The sequence below is a fragment of the Thermobia domestica genome, chromosome 5 (genome assembly GCF_964235325.1).
Source record: "Thermobia domestica chromosome 5, izTheDome1.hap1.1, whole genome shotgun sequence".
Taxonomy (NCBI): Eukaryota; Metazoa; Arthropoda; class Insecta; order Zygentoma; family Lepismatidae; genus Thermobia; species Thermobia domestica.
This window is the reverse complement of record NC_137458.1, coordinates 176,612,952-176,636,171: the sequence shown is the minus strand read 5'-3', so window position 1 is coordinate 176,636,171 and position 23,220 is coordinate 176,612,952.

Here is a 23,220-nt window from a genome sequence, read left to right as displayed (position 1 = left end):
GTCGACCTCTAGGTCGCGATGTAGCGTACATATTCCGCATGAGCATACCCATTAGAATCCATGTGTTTGTGCCAGTATCGAGAGTGACACCTCGACCTCGATCGCGAGGTTTCTTCGGTATGTTTCTACCCTTGGGCCTTATTTGACAACTTGTGCAAATGTTCGGAAGTTCCAGACCTCCTGGTTACGCCAGTGCTCGGTAGCATGCATTCTTCCTAAACATCATCAGTCTCTGTTCACTTCCAATTTCAGCCATAATTTTATTCTTTCAAGCCAAAGAAAATACATTCGTTCTCTTTCGGATTTGGCGTTCTTAAAAATAAAATTATGTTATAATTGAACTTCGATTTTTCCATTTTCAATGTAGATTTCTGTCCCCTCCTCCGCAAAACAAATCTAAGGGCGCAAATTGCGTGTATGGTCCCCTCTGCTCTAAATAGAAAAACTGAATTTGGATATTTTCTGCAAGACTATTGGCGAGATATAGAATTTCATATCCAGTATTTTTGTTTACTTGGTACTGGAATTAATAGAATTGGAAGTAATTGTTTTGTGTAAGGATAATTGTGCAGAATAGTCATGGAGTTTTGTGCTGGTATATATAAATGTATGAAAATTTTTAGGAAGTTTCTAGAGGGTGGAAAATATTCTTTCCAGGCTGGGACAACAGTAACTAAGTTAGTGCCAGGGAAAGAAAAAACTAGAGACGGGGAATTTCCTTAGCTTTCCCGCTTACAAATAAATGTTTTGTAAGTAACAAACGTTCTCTGTCTGACATATGACTGTCGTTCGTTCTGTGTGGCTCCGTGGATAAGTTAGTAGAATCGTTGCTTGATAATCACGAGTTTTATGGTTCGAACCCTGTTCATGGCAGTTTTGACTTTTTTCATTGTTTATTTCCCATACTTTAAGATGTTCTCCCCCTCCGTAATCATCTGATACTCTCACCTGAGTTCTCCACTTGAATTCAACCATTGGTAGTGGGATGCTCTCAGGTTCGGGTGAGCTTTTACATGTCTACTTACCAAATCAAACTTTTCGACAAAATATGGATGCTATCCAATCATTTTGTCTCAAATTCTAAATTTTCGCATGTCGCTGTATCTCTCTCTCTCGTTCTCCAATCTCATCAGTTATGGCATGAGATGGCTTGGGATCAAAATTGAAATCATAAAAGTGCTATACCAATGGGCTCACTCTCACTAAGCATTTGATTAAATGTATGTTTTCACACTGAAGGAGGGGGTATCCGCTCTTCCTATCCTCCTGAAGTGACAGAATATTTATTCAGACTCTGCAAAGTCATTTTAGATCAAACGACTGAAAGAGTGTTCATTCCAACAGCAAAAGGATTGGACTTTAATTTTTTGTTTCAATTTATCTCCACAAATAGGACAAATATCAAGTAATATATTTGCCATAAGAACTACACGTCTAAGATTCATTTCATTTGGAGAAATGATGCTGTAGGCGGTAGTGGGAATTTCGCCCAAGTGTTCGGAAATTTTCAGTGCCTGGCGATTATGCCACCCTCCTTCCTTTACAGCTAATTTGGTTGAATACTTCCCGGCAAATGCTTCGGACTCAACTGGTGGAGCTCTTTAGCTGTAAATCTCCATATGGCTGTACCATCCAGAAGTGTCCCTTACCGTACATTGCATAAAAAATACGTAAACTGCTTATATATTATTTTAGAAATTTTGTTTTGGGGATGACTTTTTTTTAAAAAAACTAGACAGAATTAAACACTTTTTATTAGTATTTCACAAAAGTTCATCGATTTATGATACAGGAAATCAATTATTTTACAAAAAGTCAAAAAGGATTTTCACGGTAATTGTACCGCTTTAACGTTTTATGTATATCTAATTCACTGGCAAAGCTCTCATTTACGTGCCACTAGTTCTTTCCTAATCATTCACTCTCATTAATTATGTTATCTTTAGTATACAGGACATAAATATTTGACATAAAATTACCTATTTCACTTCTTTCATTTACCAAGGGCTCTGGCTTGCTATCCACTTATAGGACTCGTGCTCAATATGTGATTTCGACCTCAACTAAGGCCGAGAAATGTGAGTTTGGACATCTGTGGTAGTGATTGTGGATATTAGTGGTAGAATTAGGGTTCCAAAAAAAAAAAAAAGAAATTATGATGCTCCGGTGTATATATTTCTACTGTCCTTACATCAAAGGCTAGTAAGAGAAGCTACCGGTATAGCATATTTCCAGTTCTTTTCTATCATTGGCGGGTCGAATAAAAGCCTTCATACCGCACTTTCTGGAGCTAATCTAATCGTCCTCACGTTCGAATAATTAGTTTTAAGACGAGTTCAAACTAGTGGTAAAAACCATTAGATGTCAGCACATGTTCCCTGTTTTTCCAATGTGTTTTGTGTTAAACGACACTTTTAAGAAAAATTAATTAAATTCATTGAAGCTTAATATTCAAACCTTGCCCAGGAGCAAGTTGAGCTGTTAATTATGGAATATTCCAAGCGGTTTTATAATATTTTCTCTTTCCTTTGTTGAATTCCATTATTTGAAGCATTTTCGTGAAGCATAGAACAATGAATAAATTAAAATAATTAAAGCCTGCAAGGATTGATTGGTGATTCGATTTGATTTTGGGCAAAGTTTGGATATTAACCTCTTCAATTTGACTGAATTATTTTGAATCTTGTCACTCCTTGAAAAGTGTGTGGGACAAGCTTGCTGCCATCTACAGGTAATAGTTGAGCTTTTAAACTCACCTACTATTCGTTAATTATAGTTATTTTTTCACCTTCCTCGCCTTTTGTTTCATTATATATTGTGTCATTTCCACAAAGTTAAACATTTTCTTAGTGCCTTAATTTTTTTTAAAAAAAAATTTTCTCTGTCTCCAACTTATGTTCACACTATTAAATGTTTCAACTTTTCATTCTGGTGATTGTCATTCTTAGATATAACCACAATTTGAACAGTTCTCGTTTTCAATAGCTTCTTTGTAATGTGTATTAGTCTCCTCTGTACAAAACAATATTGTATAAAACGAGCCTTTTAATAACGACGCATAATAATTTATAAAATACTTCTTTTTTCCTATGTAGTTTTCCTCTTCTTAATCGCCTTACCCTCTGACCTGGTGAACTGCTTGAGTGCTTTTGGTTCACGGGTTTCAGATTTGATTCCCGGTGTAAATATATTGGACGCATTTAAATAGTTCGGATTTCACCTTAAACTGAAGTTAAGCATGTCATATATCCTCGGTACTGAAAACGGATGCTGAATTTCAAAGAAACAAAACAAAAACAAACTAACCGGGAATTTGTGAAAGGGACCATAGACGATTTCTGCTAAAAGAAAATTGTTTTCAATTCCGGAAGAAATTTTTAGAGTGCGTGAATGCAGCTTCATCCCAAAGAAATATTTAAAACATGGGAAGAGATTCATCAATGAACGTATGAAGTCTTACCACGAACAGCAGCGTTCACATTAATCGCTATTTTATCTGTATTCTAATGATGCAAGACATCGTCACAAGACAAAGTATAATGCAGTATTGTATCTACAGCATGTAGAGGATGTGATTAAAGCTGACGAGGTTTCTGCGATAAGTTGAGGAAATTTATTCTACCACGAGTTTGGTCCTCTTACATAGATGCATTTTTAGTTGAAGTAGCACGCCTATTTGGACATTCCCAGTGATCACACATTGCCATTTCTCCATCTTTGTGATGAGTATGTAGCGTACACTCCAATTGCGATCCCGGAACTTCCAATTGCGACATGCATAAGAGATAAAACTGAAAGTAAATTATTTGCCAGGTTTATATCTCATTGTAATATGCCCTTTAAACTAAAGAAGACGGATGAATAATGAAAGTGAATCATTAGGAAAGAATTGGAACAGTGACGCCGAAAAAAACACGAATACGATGTTGTTCACCATAATCTTGCGCGACGTTCACTGACTAATGGACCCTTCGTAATTCTCCCACTTAGCCACCGTTTCCCCCATGTTCATAGGACACAAAGGGTGTGTATATTGTATATTGTTGGGGGTACCTTCAGACACCTGCTGAGGGGCATTCGGGCGAGTGTTTCACCGTGTCCTGCCCGCAAACCCGAAATTCAAAACTCGACATATATTTGTACATTTTCTTGGTATAACTGTACTTGTTTAATCAAACAAATGATGGATGCAGTCTAATGATTTGATCTGACACATTATCAGTACTCATTCTTTTCTTATAAAAACAATCTAGTTTGATACATCTTTCTAAGTACATACGTGGTAGTATTTAAGGATCACTTATTATTATGTTCTCAGGTGTAGAATAACACTCATTTAATACTACATAGATCAGAGTCTTGTGGTATTTAACCCTCCCTCCTTCCTAAGTACATACCCTTCCACCCTTTCTAAGTACATACGTGGTAGTATTTAAGGATCACTTATTATTATGTTCTCAAGTGTAGAATAACACTCATTTAATACTACATAGATCAGAGTCTTGTGGTATTGAACACTCCCTCCTTCCACAAATTTTGGACCTCTCTAAAAAAAATTGGGTGTACGTCTGGAGACCTGGTCTGCAGAAATAGTAATTCTTGTGCTTTGTTGGGTCTAGGGCAGTGATAGGCAAAATTCTGTAGAGCGTGCTAAAAGGAGAAACAACTATAGGGGACCTAAATAATTAATAAAGGAAATAATGGTACAAGTTCAATGCCACGTGGATATTTCCAGAATCGCATCGATTATGCAATGTAAAATCAGTGGTACCTTTTAGTTCTTTGTGAAATGACTATTTTTTGTTTGGTATTTCTATTTAACTCGCATTGCCTCGAGAGTTCGAGCGTAGGTGATTATCGTGCCAGTTATTTAAGGATGTTTTTATTTCTATTTTTTAAAAATGTTTTCAGTTTCACTAACAAATGGTTGATAGAAATGTTGATACGTACTTTCTGATTTGTTATTTTTACAGATTTTAAATAATTAAATGCAAATTGAACTTTTAAGAGCATTTGCATTGTGTAACGTTCTTTATTACAATTCTGTTTTATCAAGAAATGCTATTTCATTGTATTTAAAAAGAAGTCAGCTACTCGATAGAATGTAATTAAATATTTTAACAAGCTATGAAAGTCTTCCAAAATTTGCATTCAAGAGCCATACTTTATAATTTGATTTGTAAAAAGGTGGAAATTTCTTATTAACTTTTCAACCTTCCCTATGGTTATTCTGCTCCTATTTTCTTACCATTAACATCATATTTGCTGCTGATGGTTGACCTTGTACTTCGCCTTTAGCCACCTTATCTCGCAGTTCGTTGTGTTTCCTCAAAAGAATACTCCTTTGCTCATCATTTATTCCAGTAGTGATGTTTACGCAAGCATTATCTTGGTTTACTATCTACAAAAAGAAAGTGAAAACATCTTAATATAGTGATAGAAATTAAAATACTTTTCTCTTTTAAACTGTTCGACTTTGAGATCAGCACATATTTTATGCCTTGTGAATTTTTGAAGCTTTGGTGCTGATCAGTTGCGCCCCACTTTTCTACACTCTTCAAGAGAGTGTGAAATTTAAAATTAATACTAAAATTTATTTGTCCATTTCTGATGAATTTAATGTATAGAGCCTACATATCCTCTGAAAATGTGCATATGTGTTGTTTAAGTGAGACATGGAAACGAGGGTTTTCTTTTTTAACATCAACCAGCGGCGGTTTCTCTTAATGTTTGCATGTTTGTACAAACCTCCTTCCTATATTTTCAATATTTATTTGTGCTAAATCACTTTCCGTTTTATTGTCAACATCATCTCCTTTTAAATAAGTGCGTTTGAAACGGGGCTGGCTAGTTGCTTTCTACTTGAGAGTTTGCCAAACTCCCCAGCTTAACAGCTTCTGGGCAACTGCGGGGGTTGCGCAGTAAGAGGAGGGTTATCACGCCGTGCACTGCCTCATAAGACTCCATATGCTTGCAGATCTTTTGCAAACAAATCTACCAAACAAAAACAGCTTTTCCAAAACATAACGCTTTGGAACTGGAACGTCTCCACCGTCCCTCCCCCTGTAGTATTGGTTGACACGGTTCTCGCCTGAAGGGGAATATTCTGTTAATTGTGACAATGTTGCGTACCGTAACCAAGTCGCTACAGAGAGAGAGAGAGAGAGAGAGAGAGGAAAAAGAAAACAACTTGCGCCTTGCCTAAATGCGAGATTGCCAAGTGGTCATAACTATTGGTTCTCTCAACCAAGTAAGATCAAGGCAGCTAAGGAGATACTAAAGGCGACCCCGTGAAGAGTGAAGACAAATTGAGGGTCTCGATATTTAATACACTCGTATCTGAAGGAGTAGAAATTTGGCAGCATTGATACAATGTTTTCCTTTTCATGTGTATATGGATGAATGAGAAAATTGGATTGCAATTTTTAGAAAAAGAGCGTTAATTGGGGAAGGGGTGGGTAGCGGACTTTGTAGTGTTGTATGTTTGTGTGTGCGTATGTGTGCCGGTCTTTGTTCTTCATTGGAATATTGTTGCTGTAATTGCATAATTACGTGTCTGTCCCTGATATACGTGAACTATTCTAGCAATGAATTCTGTAACGTCTCTGTTGAATTAGCCGTTTTCGAAAATAACTTCAGAAGCAAAGCTACTTGTGAAAGACATCGGAAGACCGATTCCGACTCTGAATATAACGCAAGTAATTATAAGTCAGAAACGAACAATTACAAAGAAGTTTAATCTCAACTTGCACGAACAGCATAAGTGGTTATGGGAATGTGAAATTAAAAATGCTTTGTTTTGTTTTCCCTGTTTGTTGTTCGGGGCGGGGGAAGATGCATAGAGTAAAAAAAGGTGCGGATATCCAGCATCTGCACGACAAAATAAATAAATAAATAACATGATAATTTGTCAGCTCCTATAAGACACGTTCTAATCTCACTGCGTTGGGAAGTGTGAATATTGCTGCTCAACTACATGCTGGTTATAGGCGGTCCATTGAGAATCACAATCCAAAAGTGACGCAATACAGGCACGTGCTCAATATAATCATTAATTGCATTTGGTTTCGTGGCACCTTCGAATTGGCTTCAAGAGGACATGATGAAAAACAGACTCTTCTTCAAATCGAGGCGTATTTCGTAGATTACACTAGTTAACAAATTTAAACTTTTTGTTTGTTACATGAGAAAAATCACCTGATCTTAAAGGAACTTTTTGCGCTGAATTCGAATATGCACTCGGTTTCTCTCCATCACGTACAGTTTTCCCGTAACAGAGGGATTTTCGGGAAATTCCTTCAACAATTTCCCTTTTTCAGATATTTTATTCCCCTAGCTCCTGTCCCCTTACATATAGTAACATAGAAATTATACCTAAGTATACCTTGATTTATATTTAATAAACCCTAAAAGTTTCGTAAAAATCGCTTTGTTCTTTCTAGAGAAATAAATATATTTGTATGTATACTGTGTGCACTGTTTATTGCACCTGATAGTAATGCTTTCAGATCTCCTGAGTTGGGGTAAAAACGATTTGCTTTATTACTACAAACACAGACATAAAAATGAATATTTACAATAGTCAACAACACACTTGTATTGCTCTCTGTAACGTGTATAAAAATAGAATGTACTTCCAACGTATATTTTTTTTAAACGTACAGTATATGTATATCTTAATACATATATATAAAATTCTCCAAGTTTTTTCGTTTTGTTCATGAAATGGTTATCAATATTTGTTATCAAATGTAACAGAATGCAAAAGAAAGAAAGAATGGAATACAGACTCATTGTTGACAACAATGAACTAATGCAGTCTGAATTTTCCACTACGGTATCGTTTCCCCCCTCCCCCCGCGCATTTCTTTCTTTCTTGTGTTCTTGACACCTGGTGAGGGAGTTTTGTACATTTTTATATTGACGTGTGGTTTAACACTACTTCACTTTCAAAGTTGTCTTTGCTGCTAAGAGTGCTTTCATGTTTGATCTTAACGGCATTATACCCAACTAAGACCAGAAGTTTAGTTTGTGATCAGTACAATGGCGTCAAGAGGACGGCGTTCGTGTTTTAACTCACCAAATAGTTTTTGTTATGTGTGTGGCCAGTTTGTAGTTAAAGGACAGTGTAGATCCATTACGCCATCGGTGAAACTAGCATATTACCGTGTGGGAGATCAGGACAAAACTTGGGCACCCAACATAATTTGTGCGTCGTGCTACGTCACTTTACTTGCATGGGCCAAAGGGAAACGGAGGTTCATGAAATTTGCTGTACCAATGGTGTGGAAAGAACCCACCAACCATCTGGATGATTGTTATTTTTGTCTCACAGTAGTTAAGGGACATTCTAAAAAAAGCAAATACACAATAAGTTATCCCAACGTTAAATCCGCAATTAGACATATTCCGCACGGGGATGAACTTCCACTTCCCGAGCCCCCTACCAACTGGGAAGAGATATGGCCAAAAGACTCTGATGATGATCATGACCTTGATGAACCGTCGACATCAACATGTACATCCAAGGATCCAACGTTCATCCCTGACTGTGTTCGCGAGCCACATTTCATCCGGCAATGTGAACTTAATGACCTAGTCCGTGATTTCCACCTGACAAAACAAGAGGCGGAACTTCTGGGATCAAGGATCCAGCAGTGGAACTTACTGGATGCAGAAACGAACATATCAGTGTACAGAAAAAGGCATGTTCAATTTTCAAGCTATTTCTCAATGCAAGATAATGTGTGCGTATGTACGGATATAAATGGGTTGATGGCGGAGCTAGGAATTCCTTACGTTCCAGAAGAATGGAGGTTATTTATCGACGCGTCAAAGGTCAGCCTTAAAGCTGTCCTTTAACATAATGGAAATAAAAAAACCTTCTATACCACTTGTGCACTCAGTGAGGATTAAGGAATCCTATGACACCATGTCAACTTTGCTAAATCTTATAAATTACAAGGACCATTGTTAGGAAATATGTTGTGATCTCAAGGTAGTTGGTATTTTATTAGGACTGCAGTGCGGTTACACGAAGTACCAATGTTTTTTTTATGTTTATGGGATAGCCGAGCTGATGACAAACATTATGAAGTGAAGGAATGGGAACCTAGAGTGAATTACGTACCTGGAGAATGCAACGTCAAATACGCTCCTTTGGTAGATCCTAATAAGATATTACTACCGCCACTTCATATCAAGTTAGGACTTATGAAAAACTTTTTCAAAGCCATGGACACATCTGATGAAGGTTTCAAGTATTTGTGACATAAGTTCCCTAACCTGAGTAATGCTAAGATTTCAGCGGGAGTGTTTATTGGTCCCCAAATTAGGAAATTAATGCTTGATGATAGCTTTGACAGCAAGTTAAACAGTGCTGAGCTAGCTGCCTGGACAGCATTTAAGTGTGTTGTGCGCAACTTTCTGGGCAATAACAAAGCTGAGAGTTACACAGAAATCGTACAGGACATGATACAGAAATACAAAGAGTTGGGTTGTAAGATGTCTTTAAAAATCCACTTTTTGCACCCCCACCTCAGCTTCTTTCCTGCTAACCTAGGTGCTCTCAGCGACGAACAGGGGGAAAGATTCCACCAAGATATAATGGCAATGGAGAAAAGGTACCAGGGACGATGGGATCCTTCAATGATGGGGGACTATTGTTGGGGTCTTGTTAGAGAATGCAACATTTCTTACAAAAGAAGGAAGTAGTGTACGTTTTTGTAACCCAATGGAAGTTTCATACATTGTGATAGTTTTGATTGTCTTTTCGTGACCTTTTGGTACATTTGTATTATTGTTTATTGTAAATTGTCACACTTGTAAATTATATTGTATTATATTTTATATATGTGTTTGTAGTAATAAAGCAAAACGTTTTACCTCAACTTAAGAGATCCGAAAGCATTACTATAAGGTGCAATAAACAGTACACACAGTATACATACAAACATATTTAATTCTCTAGAAAGAATAAAGCGATTATTACGAAACTTGGAGGGTTTGTTAAATATGAATCAAAGTATACTTAGGTATAATTTCTATGTTAGTATATGCAAGGGGACAAGATCTTGGGGTGTAAAATAAACGAAAAGGGAAATTTTTGAGGGATTTTCCCGAAAATCCCTCTGTTACGGGAAAATCGTACGTGATGGAGAAAAACCGAGTGCATATTCGAATTCAGCGCAAAAAGTTCCTTTAAGAACAGGTATTTCCTTTTATGTAACAAAACCTTTGTTAACTAATGTTATTTAATATCAGTGCAGAACTTGACAGCGCTCTCAAGAGTAATTTAGAAAGCACAAAAATTTCCAACAGTACGTCAAAAATCATACAAAATCAGCTTCTCCATTGCATGCTTGAAGCATGCCATGAAGAAATCACTATTATTATTTATACCAGTGGCGGAGCAAGGGGGGCGATTGCCCCCACAGAAGAGGGAACTTTTATTTTATTTTATATATAAATAAAACCCATCCCAGAGTTTGGAGCTTTGAAAAGTAGCTCTAAGTAGCAGTATTACAACCCACCGCCCTCCCTAGAAGTCGTCCTATATCCGCCCCTGATTTATACAAACTATTATTATTATTATTATTATAATAATAATAATAATAATAATAATAATAATAATAATAATAATAATAATAATAATAATAATAATAATAATGAAAAAGGAGAGGTGCATTGTGCACCACCTAAAATTCAAAGCAAGAGCCGCCACTGACATCAACACTGTAAATTTAATGTTCTTACATTTCTTGCTAAATGCTAGGATTGGGGAGGAGGTTGGAGGTACAAGTTTTCGTCCGCTCTTGTAAGTATTCATAGTTTGATGTAACTAAAAGTTTTAGCCGTTTGGGAGTTGTTTCTAATTCATAATAATAAATAAACGACACATTGCGCAGTTAGAATACATGTTCATCTTTTCATTTAATTCAACTCAAGCTGTTTTAAATACTTTATAGTTGTGTTTGTCCACGAGGAATTAATTACTCGGTATTCAGGCTCTGCTTACAATCTGAATTGTTATGTTCTATCATATATCTAAACAATGCTTGTGGATAATTTAAGCACGTACTGATTATTTGTTTTCTGTAGAACTCCTGCTGTTTATAAATTTTGAGCATTCAACTGGGGAAAAAGAAAGCAGCAAGGTTAATCATTATCAGTGTGACTACCGCTAGTACTTTCATACTATATCTAGTCCCTTTTATAATATTTTAGTGTTCTAGTACCTTCACCAACGAATCTACTACTTTTCTCCTTCTCTTCTTTTCTTATAAATACATTTAGGAGAAGAAAGGAATTCCATGAAAATTTGGCAATATACGAAAATTTCACTGTTCCTGGTAACTTTTTCTGACTTTTCTTTTCGATAGTTGTATTTACAAGAACGGAAGTGGGACATAGGTGCTGTCCGGTCGCCTCCTCCGAAAGAAGGAATTCTGACAGTGGTTAGTTGTTCTTCGCTTGAAGATTCACAGGGCTCGGGAAACAGGATTAGTGCTTCTATATGAATTGCATCAAACGCTTTTGGGGAAGTACAAAAGTGAGAAGAAACGAAGAATTAAAACTAATAAATGACCGCAGTAGACAATATCACATGTTAGGTGATCCATTTAAACAGTAGCCTATTAAGGAATTAAAACTCTATTTTCTCAATAAGCCCATTTTATGATATTTCTTTTTTTCTCTCCCGACATTTTCTATATTTGTCATTCTTGCGTTACTTTAGTGGTTTCAGAGTGAATTCTAATACGACAATCAAGCAGGGATTCCGCCAGGAGTTTTAGTTCGGAGATGTAAAGTCAAAATTGGGAGGGTATAAGTGATTTGCACGGTTTATATCGAATTTTGGCTTTTAAAAAATTAAAGTTGGGGTTCTTTCAAAAATGTGGGGGTTACTCCCCTACCCACAGGGGAGGGAGAGCTGCGGAAAACCTTCTAATGAGCTATTAATATCACAAAATATTATAAATAGGGTGAATTTTAGTACTTTTCCCCCAAATCAAGTACTTTTTTTCTGCATAGGTTAGTACGAAATATTTTTGCTGGGTGGTCATACTGATCAGTATCCAATCGGGGATTACTCAGGTTGGGGGTCGCTATTCGTAATGGGGCTCCCGTTTGCTAATTCCAATAAGGATCATAACAGCTAAGTCTTGTACTAGTTCGAGCTTGTGCTCGCCCTTCACAGTGAGGTTGTCGCTAAATCAATCTCACACATTAATCTTACTAGGCTAGAGGTTACTAGCGGTTTCGGTTTCGCTATCCTCAACAAGGCTCGCTCTCGCTAGTTATCTAGTAAAAATAACCTCCATATTCCACGTGATAGAGGGAAAAATTAGGGTAAAGACATGGTGAAGATCCCTCGCAGTCGAAGTCGAGATTTAAGTCACGGTCGCTATCTCCATGTCTAGGTCGCGTTGCATGAAGGGCGCACATAGCTATGAGGTCACGTCCTTGCACCGGTAAGTTTGCAATCATACGTGTAATAACTTTTTTTCGTGCTGATATTAAAAGTCTTCATTGACCTATGATGTTGCTTCACATCATAAATATCAATGCAAAACTACTTTCTGAAATTGAAATGACCAAACAGTTTTTAAACTGATGGTCGCGAGATGTGGCATAAGAAATGCCAAAGTCTCGTCTCAGATTTTGCAAAAATATTCGAGTCTCGTCTCCTGTCTATTCCTATCAATTAATCAAAAACTTGTACCCTTTTCAATTTTCAGTGAAGAAGTGTCCTCTTCACTGAATTCCTAGCACCAGAGCTAGAAGTCATTTCCCAAGATCAAAAACAGGTATGGCGTCAAGTTCCAGGATGGATGGGGTAGTAACTTCACCACGTGAAATTTTGTCACTGCAAGTTCATTATTCGATATTGCGTCCCTATGGATGCCTTTCTTTACAGCTACTTATTTACTTATATCAGTAACAGATTTAGAAATTCTTTTTTTAAAATTAATATCGGAGTTCGAAAGGAACATTGGGGAAAATTGATTTTTTAAAGCATAGATATGATTAGCACTAGCACCATGTTTTCTTTAGGAATTCCGAAATTTGCGAACTTCGGCCCGAAAACCCCGTGCCCATACCCTCCACTGCCTTATACAAAAACAAGCTACAGTATAATTCTGAAATATATATAAATAGCTTATCTGATATTCCCATTTGAGTTGCTTTTTTCTTCCATTCTCTATTTGAAACGTGCCGGTTATCATGTTTGTGCCTCTTATCCAATATTGCTGGAACATTACACGATAATTGTGTTAATATGTCTTTTATAATCAAATATAACAGATTAACAAAATCTCTCCGGGATAGGCAGGCACAATCTTGTGAGAATGAAATTATGAACAAACGAAGATTTTATCCCATGTAGCACTTCGAGACCTAGGGAGAATCAATAAGAACACAAGCCACAGCGATGCTTCAACTGAACATCGATATAAAAGCAAACTGGGTTGTTTATCATCGCCACTACTAACTCATCATCGCGGTCGAGCTCTAAGTAGTGATGTAGTGTGTGTCTCCGGCATGAATCCATGTGTTTATGCCATCATCAAGGGAGCGATCGCAACCTAAACCTAGACCTCGACCGCGAGGTATTCTTTACTCGTAGGATCTTAAAGAAGAGTAACAATTTTATTATTTATAATTCGATTTTGTAATTGAAAATAGATATAATTATCCATCATGTTTTAAGTCATTTTTACGGTTATATACTATTAATCGTCATGAACTCCATTCATAAGAGGATATTACTATAATTCATATGGGAAATATGAAGTTTGCACAAATACCTTATTCAAGTTGGATACTAAATTCTCATCTAAATCATCAGCTACAAATTTACTTACGCCTCAGGTTCTACAAATTGACAGGTGAGTCCTGTTTCGTAGCAATGCTTAAAAATCGTGCAACTTACTCGAGGCAATAGTGTTTTGAGTTTAATTAAGATTAATCCACTTCATAATCTTGTAAAAGTATCACGAAACTGGAATTTAATTTTTATGAAAATGTAATCAATTGCAAAAATGTGAGAAAATTACGTATGTATTTATAAACAGTTTTCTGGATTATTTTATGGATTTTCTGTAGTTATGCCACCCCTGTTTATTTTTTTCAAAATACTCGAATCACATAAATGAAAGAAGCGTTTTAAATTTTCTCTCCACTATTCTTTAGAAATTATAAAACGCTATTATAAGGCCACAAAGTATGCCACTGCATGTGGAGGGGCATATTGTTGCATAGGTATATTAACTAACTAACTCTATGGCTTACATAGCCCGGAGGTTCAATGCCGCGTTCACAAAAGCTCTCCACCGACTTCTATCCTTAACCAACTGGATCCAGTTTCTACTTTGTATTCCTATCTCTGCGAGATCCATCTTAATATTGTCCCCCCATCTACGCCTAGGTCTTCCTAATGGTCGTTTTCTGATAGATACTCCAGTCAAGACTTCGAAAGCGTTTCTATTTTCTTCAATCCTAGCTACATGGCCTGCCCACCTAAGCCTCATAAACTTGATGACCCTAACAACGTTTGGTAAACCGTATAAATGATGTAGTTGCTCGTTATGGCATAGGTATTTTTTTATTATGTATTCTGCCTATTGGCAGGTCCTGAGACTAATGAAATTTCTTTTTTCATTTTTCTTCTTTTCTTCTTCGTAATTTTCAGTTTGGGCCTGAAAATGTTTCTTCCAAGTTTCTTGATTTTCAGCTTCCTCTTTTAACTCCCAATATTCTCTTCTAATTTTCAAGTCATCGATCAGTTGTGTTCTTCTCCCTACTGCTCGCTTTCCTTCCATCTTTCTCTCTATGGCGGTATGAAGAAGAACGATGGAAGGATGGTGGCTAGAAGCGTCCTCTTCTCTCCTATTCGTTTTAACACAACTTCGTTTTTACTCTTTCTGTCCATTTTATCTTCTCCGTCTTCCTCCAACACCACATTTCGAAGCTCTCTTAATATTTCTTCTCTAACTTCCGTAATGTCCAAGTCTTGAACCATAAAGTCCAATGCCCCATATACAGCACTTGACCAGATTCTTTCTTAGTCCAAGATTAAGGCTGCTAGTTAATAGTGATCTTTTTTTGTTCAATGTTTCTTTAGGAATTCACGATCTGATCTCTCTGGTGCAGTACGCGTCTTTCGTCAAAATACTTCCCAGATATTTGAAACGGTCGACCTCTTCAAGTATATTGAGAGGTATATTGAGCTTTCAATTTTTTAATATTATTGACTCGGCGATCAACGTTACTGTGACACTGTACTTCTTCCCCACGTGTGTAGTTTAAGCAGTGCAGTGGACCCCAACTTCTTTATGGATTATAATGTACAACAGGATCGAACAGCGGAGGTGGCAGAGGTCTTGAAATCTATATATATAAAAGAGAACGCACAAAATCCTTTGTCCGCTCATCACGCTAATACGGCTGAACCGATTTCTTTCATTTTTGGGGGGTTGTTAGGATTTGGACCCTAGATGGTTTTTATCATATCACTTTAATTTTCAATTACCAGTGTCTTGAGATAATTGACCAATCAGGTGTCAATACGTACAAAAAATCCTTTGTCCGCTCATCACGCTAATACGGCTGAACCGATTTCTTTCATTTTTGGGGGGTTGTTAGGATGTGGACCCTAGATGGTTTTTATCATATCACTTTAATTTTCAATTACCAGTGTCTTGAGATAATTGACCATTCAGGTGTCCATACGTACAAATCCTTTGTTATTAGTTCATCATAGGTATAAAAATAAACGTATTTATATGCAACCCGCATGACCCTGTGACTCGGCGGGTTAACATAACTGACAGGCGCTATAAATCACTTGAAAGCGAAAAAGTAAAAATTATCTAAGTAACAAAGTTTATTGCGTTCCGGGATGACCGCAGCGAAGCGGGGCGGGTTGGGGTGACCGCAGCGAAGCGGGGCGGGTTAACATAAATGACAGGCGATATAATGTTAACATTAGTGCAATCTTCTATGGTTTTTATCATATCACTTGAAAGCGAAAAAGTAAAAATTATCTAAGTAACAAAGTTTATTGCGTTCCGGGGTGACCGCAGCGAAGCGGGGTGAACGCTGCTAGTTAGAGGATATTTGACGAATGAACTGTTCTTTCCGCTCACTTATATCTCATTGTGCACATGTGGGATACTATGAGAAAGTATCTTGCAGCATGTCCAGTTGCACCAAGGACCATGCAGCTGATGTCAACAGTGTAGTAGTGAAACTCCATACAAAAAAATTGTTATCAACTGTGTAAGCAGCATTGAAACACGTTTCGCAAGCATCGCTGGTCGTGGTTATTATATAACATTCTAATGACCATAGTCCGGCAGTCAGTCCATGGTACCGTGCATGTGCGTCCGCATAAAATATTTTTGTATTTTCATGTCCTTTACATTATCCTAAACAATATTAGGAAGGGTGTCGCTCTTACACCCTTGGGCATTTTGCATAATACCCATTAACCCTTTCGAATCCAATGACGTTAAGCAATTTTTAGGACTTTTTTTCAAGTATCTATTACTTCAACACAATTCATCAGAATTTTATAGTTCATATGCCATTCTCTTTAAAATGATGCAATCTTCCAAATACTATAAAGATCATACCCTTACAACGTACGAGAAAAGGGAAATTTAGAAAAATCGGAAAATTTCTCTGAAAAAAAGCCCTTTTTCTACCCTTGGGGCCCTGGGTGAAAGCACGGTACCCCAATATACATTGAGTTTGGTATCTTATATAATGACGTCGCTATTAAATGTTTCTCAATTCTCTGTGCAAGTAAAAAAAAAAAAAATCACTGGTACGTAGGTTAGGTTTTGATGCAAACTACAAGCTTTGGTACAAAGTAAGCAGCTAATTTGATAATAATTGTCTCTTGTACTTCACAACGTTGTCTTGTCGTCGTTATATTCGAAAGGGTTACTATGGAAACTAAGTGCTGCTATTACTGATAAATCAAGTTTTGTGCATACACCTCAAATTTATTATCCTACCAGAAACTTCCCGTTGTGTACACTCAAGGTTTTTTTATCGATCACATGTTGCTTTAAACATCTTAAAAGTGTTGAAGAATATGTTTTAACCCCTTTGGGATCCTATGGTAAATTTGTACCATATGCACTTTTCATGGTACATTGCGTTATTTCTCTTCTATTTGAGCTTTTTCGTCCGTTTTTTTTTTGTTTTTCAAGTCCAGAGACATTGTAGAAGACATTACATATGGTTTCAGACCGTCCTGCGTCCAGACATAGGAGGTGATGACGTCATAAGTCAAAAATTTCTTTTCTCATTTTCTAAGCCTATGTTCAATATTTTTTGGCGGGCTTATTTTTCTACGTAGAAGATTGAAGTTTCGCACAAACATTCAGTCCACCGAGTAGTATTTACCAGATTTTTTGTTCCGATGTCAGTGCTAAAACAGGGGGGAACCAAAGGGGCAAAGTGGTAAAGAAAAGGGATTTTTTACCCCAAAAATCCCGTTTTTCGTCAGTTTCCCGCCTTACATACATGAGAGGACCACGTGAGTCATACCGTCTGAAAGGCCGTTCCATTCTGAAGAGAACGACGGTCGAATTATTATCCTAGGATAATTAGGGATGTCTCAGGGATTTTTTTAAAAATATACTTCTATATAGGGAAAAATGGGGCATTGTCGGTATATATATTTTTTGGCGGACTTATTTTTGAACATAGAAGATTGAAATTTTGCACAAACATTCAGTCCACCGAGTAGTATTTACCAGATTTTTTGTTCCGATGTCAGTGTTAAAACAGGGGAAAACCAGAGGGGCAAAGGGTTAAAAAAGGGATATTTTTACCCCAAAAATCCCGTTTTTCGTCAGTTTCCCGGCTCACATAAATGATAGAACCACGTGAGTCATACCCTCTGAAAGGCCGTTCCATTCTGAAGAGAACGACGGTCGAATTATTATTCTAGGGTAATTAGGGCCGTCTCAGTGAATTTTTATCCAAATATACTTCTGTATAGGGTAAAAGTGGGGCAAAGTAGGGAAATTTTTTCTGGCGGGCCTATTTTTTCACGTAGAAGATTGAAATTTTGCACAAACATTCAGTCCACCGAGTAGTATTTACCAGCAGTTTTTTTTCGATTTCTGCGTAAAAAGGGGGGGTCCAGAAGGGCAAAAGTTGAAAAAAGGGATTTTTAGACCAAAAAATCCCTTTTTTGGAATTTTCCCCCTTTATATACATGATAGAGACACGCGAGTCATACCGTCTGAAAGGCAGTTCTGTTCTGAAGAGAATGATGGGCGAAACATGACCCTAGGGTAATTAGGGATGTCTCAAGAAATTTTTTCCCTGAGATCATGATGTTTTGCGGTCGTTTTGGGCATGGTGGGAATTCCTGATAAAATTTCTCCCGCCCTTACTATTCAAGATAGAAACTTGAAATTTGGTACACACATTTAGTTTACCAAGTACTATCCATCAGATTTTTTGGAGGTCTCTACGTTCACACAGGGGGGGCGGGGGGCCCAAAGTTGGACAAAAAAATTTTCCCATCAAAATTTTCCCTTTGACTTCAATTTTCCCTCTCCTGGTATATGGTATGGGCATGGAAGTGATACCATTTGAAAGCCTGCTTTATTCTGAAGAGAATGAGGTATGAACCATGATCCTAGGATAAATAGTGACGATGCAGTAGCTGCTTGACTGAAAGTCTAAAAATTAGCCCAAAATGCCAGGATCCGGAAAGGGTTAAAAGTATAAACACTTTCATTTTCACAGTCACTGCGAGCAAAAAGAGTACAAATCTTGAATAAAATATTCTGTCTCCTCTTTGCCTACGTTTGTATTTGCCGAGGCGATTATTTTATTTTTTTCGTTATAACACTGTGCTTCGTCATGACAGAGATAAAACACAGTGCATAACAGTTTAGCTGCATTGCAACGACAATAAGCTGTTAAGAATGGTTTATCAGATGAACAACGACAATGAGTCATTCTGGAAGTGCCAATGCAGTATTTGATAGCAGTAGCACAAGAACAAGAGATTTCGACGCATCTTCACGTTTCCAGCAATACAAAGGGGGATCAAACTTGGGAGGCTAAAATTCGCACCCTGACATCCATATGACAGTTTGAATGTGTGCTCTACGCACATTTAACTCGAACACTTCCGTTGTAGATGAGAGACTTTTCAAATCAGAAGATGACGTAGCCTTTCGTCTTGATATCTTTGCCATCCACGCATCGACTCGTACATCAGATATATTTTCTCTCCTTTTGCTTTCGTAGCAACGAACATGAAATACGTGGTTTCTTTTACAACATCGGCGATATTTGCATGAAATTTTCCAAGTAGCTTGAGTTTATTGCCGCAGTGCACTCTCTTTTCGATGCCAAAACACTGAGCAACCGTGTCCCACCCTGAGAGAGCATATGCACCTGGAAGATCTGGAAGAAATGCCTTATCTTTTTCTACGCCTGCACCAACGTCGATAACGGTCCTGATAGTCCTACTGCTTTCTATAGTTAAAACTCGCGACAGTTTAAGAGTGAGAAAGAAGTACATGAGAAGTATGAAAACATCAGTATCGTCGCACGTAACTGTGATACTCTTCATTCCCTTTTGGGCAACCCTCACTACTTGCTGCACTATGATCACACCTGCTTCTTCGTATGTTGTCCGCAAATCAGTTCTGTGTGTATCTCTTTTGAGTGGGGTCCTTTCCAGTTATGACCAATTTATAGTCCAGATTTCTGATATGAACATCAGTTAGAAGTTGCTGGATAATTAACTCTGTCAATTGTATCTTGTTTTCAGTGACAGTAAGTACATTTTCCGGGATGAAAGTGATATTCACAAACTCGGCTTTTGCCTCTTCCTACCAAACTGGCCAGCTCGGGCCAATCTTGTGCCACTCTTAATGCTGTAGTTGTAGTATCTGTTGAGTACCTAATACGTCGAAAGAACCTTGTCTTCTGAAACACGTATTCTCATACGTTATTGGAATAGCCATGAACAGTTCCATTGTTCGGACATTCTACTACCCACAGTATAGCACTTCCAGCAATCACTGTATCTTCTGGTCTGAGGATTACTCTTGCAGATGCATCAACTTTTAGCTGTTTCATCATGAGTGATTTCACCTTTGTTATTCTCATCTCCCGCTAGTCATCAAACATGGCAATTGGTACGGGGGAAATTTCATGTTTGAGGACAGGTTGAAAATTGATGTCTCTTGGCCCTTGTATTCCAGGAACACGAGAGCAGATCAACGTGACATTACATGCATCTGTAGTTCCAACGCACATGGACTTCCTGTTAATAGTCATCGTTATAACTTCCTTTGGTATGGAGAAATCTGCCTACCAAGTAGCTGAATAATTAACCATTTGATCCATTCCAATATTCGACGCTGCATTGTGAACATTCACTTTTTCTGGCGCGATTCTGCCAGTGAATATGTTGGTAAGAGATTGGGAATGGTCCTTCGTGTCAAATGGATCAATACACGTTTCTAGCTTACTCCTGAATTTCTCTCTGTCAATTCTATCTGCTCGAATCCTTGCTGGTTTCTATTCTTTGTAAGTAGTGACTTCATCCCTCTGACCGTCGTTGGTCAAGTCGGACAGATTTTGCAAAATACAGCTAAAAATGCGCATGTTGTATGCCCACGTCTTCATACTTTCTGGTTTCATTGTCAGTCCGATGATACCACGGGATCCTTTACCGTATCTCGTAAATGTCGTTTCGATATACATGTCAGACCAGATGCCGTTCCACAGCCACAGTGTGGTGCATAACGTGCTTCCCTTCCATTAATTTCTTTAGTACATCACCATGACATTTTTGCATTGACTACAAATAATACATACCGTACCTTGTATAATTGTGATGATCAGCAGAAAAGAAATACGGCAGCATATGCTTTACTGCCCACAGATATAGTGGCCATTCACTTTCACGTTCAACTCTCACAAACACCATCAAAATAATAATAATAATAATAAAAACAGGCTTTACTAAATTTTCCACACCATAGTTTGGATTTAGAGCTGCTTGATGCTTTGTTGTTTTTTTTTAAATATAAGCTCTTAATTTGAATTTATCGCAAGAAAAATAGGTCTCTAAACTTTTTCAACAACCAATTGAAGAGGTCTGAAATTCTATGGGAACATCTTACCAGACAGAATTTTTGGAACACTTCCAAATGCTGCATTCAGAATATCTTCAAGACCATTTCATGTCATCAGACATCCAACGCAACCAATAAAGATCATTAGTCTGTGCATTCTCCCAGTTTTGGAATGAAAGTTGAAAACTGTTTGCGGTAAAACCAGCTGATGTGCACAGCCAATTTATACAGTTGCTGGTCGTTTGTGAACATAGTCACATTTTGTCCGCACATATTGGTAAGTCGTATAGCCTCAACCATTGCTGTGAACATTGTGTCGAGGTCTGCAGGATCCATGCCTATTAAGGGGGTATATATGGCCCTTGTGGCTGTTAGAGAATCTTGTACTTGCTGGCGGCACAATTATGTATTACATCTAGCAAATTCTACGGTTTCGTTCTCAGTTACTATCCGTTTTATAAATTGGAAATCAAAGTCTCTACATCTTGATAACAGTCTGTCCTAAAATGGTTGTCCATGCAAATATTTTTTTCTTCTGGTAAATTAATGTTTTCTCGTCCCACGCGTACTGTATTTCCTATGGTTAATATAATTTCTTTTTGAATTTTCTGTATATACATAAATTTTACATTCTTAAATATGGACTCAACAACAATGGTAAACTGCTCAAAGTATTTTTTGACCATTAAAACATAGGTACAAGCACCTATATTCATATGATAGAACTAGAAGTTGAAGAGAAATTAATGAAACTAAAAATTCTGTTAATGGCGGCAGCCATTTCATATTAACGTGTTTTATACAAATTGCCCAAGGGTGTTATGGCGACACCCTTCCTAATATTACTCGGTAGGGTTAAAAGATTATGAAAACGTGAAAATATTTTATGCGGACGCGAATGCACGGTACACTCAAAATCGGGGGTTTGACGGCCGGACTACCACTTCACTCATCCTGCAATGTCAGGGAAGGCATCAGGAATCACAGTGCTTTCAGTGTAACGTATTTCCTCTGCATAAAGGTGCCATTTTGTTATTCTAATCACGCGTTTTTTCTGTTGTTTCCTATATCATACTGTAGCATTATTTTCTATGTATGGTCAAATTTCACCAATGTATGCACTTGGGAGTAACACATCATACGAAACTGACTTTCGTCTTTAAGGTAGCAAAATAGTATATACATACACCAGCAGAAGTGTTCAAGCTACGTAAGGAAGAATAAAGTTTAATAAATAAAGTCCCAAAAATTCCAGTGTCATAGAAATTAAACTCTTTCCTCTTTAAAGAGGGGCAAAGCTGAAATTACATATTTGCTAAATCTTAATGAGGAGTATAATCAATATTTCATATTCCGACTTAAGCGAATCGAATGTTAAATAGGTAAGGAAATTACTCTCTTTCCCTCTTCGAGTGAATTACGTACTTGTATACCGGAGTACATACTTCCAATTCGGTCCCGAAACAGAACATTAAGATAGAAGAAGGTGAAATAATCTTGGGCTTCAACTCGAAATGAAATGAGATCTTTTAATTTTACATCCCATGATCATGCCCTGCAGGTTAAAGATAACGGTGGTGTTAAGAACGAATGAAATGATGGAATGAAGTGAGTGGTAGGAAACTGGAGAACTCCGAAAAAACTACACACAAGGTGTTTGTGTACCAAGAAGCACACTTTGCACTGGCTGAGATCGAACCAAGAGATCCTACACGACAATGATGAGAGCTGTATCACTGAGCTACCGCGACTACAAAGCTAGCTCGAGTTCAGTTGATTTAAACGTCCCGTTCAGCAGCGAAGCTTTATGAGAAGTGAACCTATTTATTAACGTGGAATCCGAACCACATGAACTCAGTAGTTGATGCCAAAATATGTCCACAAACGTTGGAGACACACTCTGACGGATTACGCCACTTTTGAAGGGGGGTGCATGGTCGTTAATTGTGTTTTATGGGTCTGGGAATGTTATTAAGCCCGTAATAGATCAATAAACAAATCAGTAAATAGAAGTTTGCAAAGGAGACAGAGAGATATGAAGACAGATGCAGGCACAGTGTTGTATGAAAATTATTTATTATATTAT